The following is a 7,182-nucleotide window of genomic DNA, read 5'->3' on the forward strand; positions in this document are numbered from 1 at the left end:
CGCAGCAGCGGGCTGCAGGAGCCACCCAGAGGGAACGGAAGTCGTCCACCACGTGCCAGCTGCCCAGGCCGCACTGGGGCTGGGCCCTGGGGAGGGAGGGGCAGGAAGGGCCAGAGTCCCCCAGTCCTTCTGGTGTGCACAGGGGAGAGTGCGGCCCCACCGAGGCTGGGGTTGCTGAAGACCAGACACCTGGGAGGCCTCGCCCGGCCGCTGCTTCAGGGGACCCTCTTTAGGGGGTGGCATTCCCGGCCCTCCCTTCACCCTCTCATCTGCGGGGCTTCTCCTCCCCAACCTTGCGACCCCCAGATTCCCAGATGCTGTGTCCTCATAAGCAGCTCACGCCTCTGGGTTCGGTAGGCTGCGCCTCTTTTACCCAGAGCCTCATGCTGACCACTCCACCCCAGGCTCAGAGAGGGCAGGTGACTGGCCAGTGGCCTCACAGGTATGGGGACATTGGATGCCAAGGCCCCTGTTTCCAGCCGCTCAGCAGCTGTGGCTCCCAGCCCAGGCCACCCACCCAGGGGGGGCCGCGGGGGGGGCCCCAAGCCGGCCACCGACTCGCGGCACTGCCCTGAGCAGATCAGGTGGGTCCGTCCTTCCTGCTATTCCGGTCAGGACCCAGAGGGCAGTGGGGCTGGCAGGCGGGTCCCTGAGCCACACCCAGGCTCGCAGAAGGTCAGGGCCAGGAAGCCTCAGACCCCTAAAGTGACTCCAACGACCCCAGTGCGGGCTTTGCGCTCAGAATCAATGGGCTTAGTGTACACAAGGGAGTTCCGGTCCCTGCCCTGCCTTCTGCAAGCTGTGTGACCTTCAGCAAGCCCCTCACATCTCTGTGCCTTGGTTCCCAATGTCATAAGGTCTCATGGGAGTTTTCAGAAATGACATTTAACGTTCACTGAGCATTTCCTGTGTTTTGCACACTGAGAATCAGGAATGTGGTGGAGCGCCTGCCCAGCAGGCACGAGGCCCAGGTCCCACACCCAGCGCTGCAAAAAAGAAATGAGGAGCCCAGACACAGAGGGGCCACGGCCTGTCTGCAATCACAGGTGAGCAAGTGCGAGGCTACCTACACCTCGCTGTCCCTTTGGGTCATGATCTACAGCCTCAGAACCGCTGGAAGAGAGGGGCCGTTACTTTCTGCTCACGAGGTTTGAGTGGCAGTTCATCTCGGAGGAACACAAACACTCAGCCAAGTCATCATCTGGGAAGAGTGGTGTTTGGGGTAAAGAAAACAAAAACACAGGGTACCTTGGGGAGATTCTTTTTTAATGCTGGGGAAGGGACGCAGGGCCTTGAGCATGCAAGGCAAGGGCTCCACCATCGAGCTACATCCCTAGCACTTTTTAATTTTTATTTTAAAATAGGGTCTTGCTAAGTTGCCAAGGCTGGCCTTGAACTTGCAATCCTCCTGTCTCAGTCTTCTAAGCATCTGGGATTACAGACATGCATCACCATGCCTAGCTCCAGGTTTTTTAATTTAAAAATTGTTTTAATTTTAAAATTTACTAAAGGCTTTGGTAAGCTGGGCCTGGGTTTGAATTCTGGCTCCGCGTCTGAGTTGCTGTGTGATGTGGGGAGGCAACTTGACCTCTCTGAGCCTCAGTTTCTGCATCTGGGAAACAGAGATGGTAAGGAGTGTTGGAAAGATTCAGTGAGCTTTGTGGCCGCCCTTCTTAACCGGTCACTCTGTTTTAGGATTCAACTATCATGGTGTCTCCCAGTATATCTTTCATGTTCACCACTGTATCCCAGAGCTGGGCCCAGCATGCAGTAGGTGTTCAACAAAGCAGTGTTGCTAAGTACTTCCCTTTTGGCCCTATGGACCCTGCTGCCTCAGAGAGGTGAAGTGACTTGCCCGAGGTCACACAGCCAGGTTTGTGGCAGAGCTCAGAGGCTCTCCGAGGGCCTTGTTGCTGGTGCAGGACTGAGCCAATGGCCTCTGCTCGTGCCCCCCCAGCCTAGCTTAGGGGAGCTGGATTAGATTTCTGAAGGGAAGTGACTCAGGGGCCTGAGGCTAAAGATAATCCTTTTCCATCCGGGAGATCAGTGCTCCCCAAAGCCTCACAGAGGACACCGCAGCCTCCTTCACCAGCAGCTTTTGCCCTCAAGATTGCTCCTGCCCTGTCACCCTGTCACCCTGTCACCCTTCCGGGATGTCTGCAGGCTGCACTCCCCGGAGGCCCTGCTTGCCTGCTGCTGTCTCTGAGCGTGGTGGGCCTTTCCTGCCGGCCGCTCCGCTCCTTTCTACAGCCCAGGCCCTGTCGAAGTCTCCCGTGTTCACCCCGTTTGTGTTCCAGACATCAAGATGCAGGGCTCAGCTGGCCTTAGACGTGGTGATGGAGGCCCGTGGAGCCACTTGGGTGACCTGCAGACGGGAGTGGACCATGCCAGGCTCTTACAGGTTGGGGCGCGCCGGCGGGCGGGTGGGGGCTTCCAGAGGTGCTCACTTGCCATCCCAAGTGCTTGGAAGGTAGAAGCAGGAATTTACCTCTTCTGTGCATAACACGTGGTCCTTGTGTCCATCGGCATCACTTAGCATATTGTCAGGGTCCATGCATGTTGCAGCCTGTCTGTGCTCCATTCCTTTTCACAGCTGAATAATATTCCATTGGACCATGTGCTACTTTGTACTTCTTCATTCATTTGAGTGACATCATTGAGCGACATTTGAGTACCATCTGCTTATTGTGAATACTGGCTGTGAACTTCAATGTAGAAGTGTCTGTTTGACTGCCCATTTCCAGTTCTTTTTCATCTATACATTAGCTTTTTTTTTTTTTTTTTTGGTACTGGCAATCAAAACAAACCCAAGGGTGCTTTACCATTGAGCCACATCCCCAGCCCTTTTTCATTTTTATTTTGAGACAAAGTCTCACTAAGTTGCTGAGGCTGGCTTTGAACTTGGGATCCTCCTGCCTCAGCCTCCCGAGTCCTCCAGAAACCCAACTCCTTCCTTGGGCTTTGATGGAGGTGCTGGGGAGCACTGGAAGGTCTACGCCTGGTGGAGTGTTGGGTCCTTAACCTTCTCAGATGGATCCCAAGCCCCTGACGGAGCAGGACGCTGCACTCAGAGCTCAGAGCACGGGAGGCACCTGAGCCTTGGAGACAGGCACTTCAGAAATGGCCCTGATGGGCTGGGGATGTGGCTCAAGTGGTAGCGCGCTCGCCTGGCATGCGTGCGGCCCAGGTTCGACCCTCAGCACCGCATACAAAGATGTTGTGTCCGCCGAAAACTAAAAAATAGATATTAAAAAAAAAAGAAATGGCCCTGATGGCGGCAGGCACTCTGAAGGGTCAGAGGACTTCTTAATGGCCTTGTTCTTGCGTGTACACTGAGCACAGTTTGGGCAGCAAACAGACTTCCTGTACCAGGGCCCTTTTTGGAAATGCCATTGTTTCTTGTTCTTTTTCTTCCATGGTTGAGGTTAACTTTATTCTTTGTTGTTGTTGTTGTTCTAATTAGTTCTGCAGGACAGTAGGATGCATTGTGACACACTGTGCCCAAATGGAGCACAACTGCTCATTCCTTTGGCTGCACATGGTGCCGAATCACACTGGGGTAGTGCAGTCACACTTGTATATAGGGTGATAATGTCCTTCCCATCCCCACCGCCCCTCCCCCCCCCGACTCCCCTCTGCATGAGCCAAAGTTCTTTCATTCCTCCCCACCCCCACTATAGATCAGCATCCACTTATCAGAGAAAACTTTCAGCCTTTGGTTTTGGGGATTGGCTTATTTCACTTAGCGTGATATTCTCTAGTTCCATTCATTTACCTGCAAATGCCATAATTTCATTTTCTTTAAGGTTGAGTAATATTCCATTGTATATATGTACCACGATTTCTTTATCCATTCATCTATTGAAGGGCATCTAGGTTGGTTCCACAGTTTGGCTATTGTGAATTTAGCTGCCGTAAACATTGATGAGGCTGTGTTCCTGTAGCATGCTGATTTTAAGTCCTTTGGGTATGGAACAAGGAGTGGGGTAGCTGGGTCAGATGGTGGTTCCATTCCAAGTTTTCTGAGGAATCTCCATACTGCTTTCCAGATTGGTTGCATTGATTGTGCAGTCCCACCAGCAATGTATGAATGTGCCTTTTCCCCACATCCTTGCCAACATTTATTATTACTTGTATTCTTGATAATTGCCATTCTGAATGGAGTGAGATGAAATCTTTGAATCGTTTTGATTTGCATTTCTCTAATTGCTAGCGATGATGAACATTTTTTGTTTCTTTTATTTTTGAATTTTTTATTTTATTTTTAAAATCGATATTAATTGGGGCTGGGGATATAGCTCAGTTGGTAGAGTGTTTGCTTCGCATGCACAAGCCCTGGGTTCAATCCCCAGTACCACACACACAAAAAAATCAATATTAATTAATTATGTATTTATGGCATTGGGGATTAAACCCAGGGCTCATGAGCTATATCCTCAGTCCTTTTTATTTCTTATTTCTTATTTTGAGACGGCATTTTGCTAAGTCGCTGAGGCTGGTCTCCGAGTTGAAATCCTCCTGCTTCAACCTCCTCAATTGCTGGGATTACAGGCGTGTGCCACCACGCCCGCCTACTTTATTTTTATATTTTGTCGTCTTGGAAGCAAGGACCCTGTAATAGGGACTTCTACGTGAGTCACTTTACTTAATTTTCACTACCATCCTATGACTGTAAAAATCAGTGAAAATCCCCATTTTACAGATGAAGAGACTGAAGCTCAGAGAGTCCCTGCCCCTTGCCCAAGGTGACCCTACACTGAAGAGAGAAGCCAGGCATGAGTCCACGCCCGCAGCCCGTGTTCTCCGCCTCGATGCCCATCCCCCGCGGATTGGAGGCCCCCAGCTGGAGTCTGGGAAGCCTCGGAGAACGTGGGGGAGTTGGGGTGGGAGCGGAGGCTCCTTCCAGTGCAGCGCCTGCGGGGCCTTGGGGTGCCCAGAGGCCGCCTGAGCCCAACGCCACGCCGCCGCCAGGGGGCGCCAGAGCCCCGCGCCAGCCGTGCGCGCCGCGCGTCGGGTCCTGGGTTGCGGCCCAGCAGCCGCCCAGGAAGCTCGTGCGCCCGGCGTTGGTCCCCGGCAGGGTGGGGTCCGCCCGAGTCACTGGGTTGTGCGTCCTTGGCGGAGCTATTAGGGCCTTTAATTACCGGGATTGGAAGTGAATAATTATCTGCTGGGCCTCAGGCCCCTGAGTCACTTCCCCCAGAAACCAGATTCCCGGGGCTGGCGGAAGAGGGGGCGGCTCGCAGCTTCCCAGACCGGGCCGGGGCCGGCGGCGGGGCCGGGAGCAGCCCCGCTGGCTTCGGTCAGGGTCGGAACTGGGAGCCTGGGGGTAAATCTCTGCATGGCCGGTGGCCAGCTGTGTGCCTTGGGCAAGTCGCTTCACCTCTCTGTGCCTCAGTTTCCTCCTCTGCCAAAGGGAGGGAAGCAACATTCTCTCCTTGTATAGGGTGTTGGGCGAAATAAGTGGTTAACCCATAAAGAGCCATCAAAGCAATGGCTGGAGCATAGGCCCCAGGAAATATTAATTCCCTTCTTCCTGTCTTCGTTACCCTCGCCGGGGCAGAGGAGCTGCTTGAGAGCTGTGTCTTGGCAATCGGACAGACCTGCACTCTAGGCCAGGTTCTTGGGTATTCACCAGCCATGTGGCTGCTCTGTGCCTCGGTTTCCTCATCCGGAAAATGGGGAGATTAATGACAAACCCTTCTTTTGGGGTGAAAGGAGAGAATACCTGTGATGGTCCCAGCTCGGTGCCTGCTCACATGGCAGAATCCACGTGGTAAAGACGGTCATTCGTCCTTGTCTTGGGCAACAGCTTGTGGCATTTTTAGAGTCTAAGGCACTGGGAGGACAGAAAAGGGAACCCAAGCCACGGGGAAGGAAGTAGAGGGAGTAGATGTCAGGCACCTGAGCTCAGCAGATTAGGCCCTGCGCCCAGGAATCTGGCTTGGGAGTTCTGACAGCACTGGCAGAAAGAGGAAGGACCTAGTTACATAATTCTCTTCTAGCCCATAGCAGACCTGTGTTAGCCAAGGCCAGAGGTACTCTTTCCTGAACCCTCCCAAATCCCTTGAACCCTGATGGGTGGCGAACACTCCAGAGTCAGCTTGAGCTCTGTTATCAATTGCTGCATAACAAATCCCTCCCAAACTCAGTGGCTTAAAACAAGCAAAACTTTATTACCTTGGATGGTTTTAGGAATTTGGGTGCAGTACGATTCAGGTCATGGCTTAGGGTCTTTTATGAAGTTGTAGTCTAAAAAGTGTTGGGGGGGGATGCTGGGACTATCTGGGTGCAATAGTGCATGCCTGTAATCTCCGCTACTTGGGAGACTAAGGCAGGAGAATCACAATTTCCAGGCCAGTCTGAGCAATTTAGCAAGACGCCTGTCTCAAAACAAAAAATAAAAAAGGGCTGGGGGTGTAGCTCAGTGGTAGGGCACCTGTCTTGTATGTGTAAGACCCTGGAATAAGTCCCCAGCACTGCAGGGTTTGGTGGGGAGGCTGAGACAGGAGGATCACGAGTTCAAAGCCAGCCTCAGCAAAAATGAGGTGCTAAGCAACTCAGTGAGATCCTGTCTCTAAATAAAATGCAAAATAGGGCTGGGGATGTGGCTCAGTGGTCGAGTGCCCCTGAGTTTAATCCCTGGTACAAAAAAAAAAAAAAAAAGAAAAAAAAAATTCCCAGCACTGCAGGAAAAATGGGGAAGGACTTGGTATTGCCCTTATCTGAATGGAGCTTGGCTGGGCCTAGATGACCCACTTTCAAGATGGCCCCTCATTAGCCTCAGTTTCTTTGCATGAAGATCTGTCCTAGCTGATGGAGTGTCCACACGACAGGATTAGCTGACTTCTCCCAGAGTGGATGGTTCAAAAGAGAACCAGGAGCAGCTGTGGGGCCTCTGATGACCTAGTCTCAGAAGTCACTCATCCCACTACTGGGACAGCAGCAAGTCATTAAGTGCTGCCCACACTCCAGTGTGGGGAGTTGGGCTCCACCTTTTTTTGGGGGGGAGGGTCTTCGTTATTGTGGCTGGGGCAGAGTAGCTGATTGAGAGCTGTGTCTTGACAATCAGACCTGCAATCTAGACCAGATTCTTCTTCAGGATTGGCGTCAGGAGCACTTTACCACTGAGTTTTTTAATTTGTCCCCAGCCTTCTTTTTTTTTTTTTTTTTTTTTTTTTTTTT

The 7,182-nt window shown here is 52.3% G+C and overlaps 1 non-coding gene across 1 annotated transcript; it reads left to right on the top strand.

The window, feature by feature from the left end:
• The first annotated feature begins 4,288 nt into the window (after nt 1-4,288).
• On the top strand, nt 4,289-4,361 carry Trnaa-cgc. Its single transcript has one exon. It is a non-coding gene; the product is annotated as a tRNA-Ala (tRNA).
• The last annotated feature ends 2,821 nt before the right edge of the window (nt 4,362-7,182 follow it).

Source organism: Marmota marmota, unplaced genomic scaffold (genome assembly GCF_001458135.2).
Source record: "Marmota marmota marmota unplaced genomic scaffold, marMar, whole genome shotgun sequence".
NCBI classification, from domain to species: domain Eukaryota; kingdom Metazoa; phylum Chordata; class Mammalia; order Rodentia; family Sciuridae; genus Marmota; species Marmota marmota.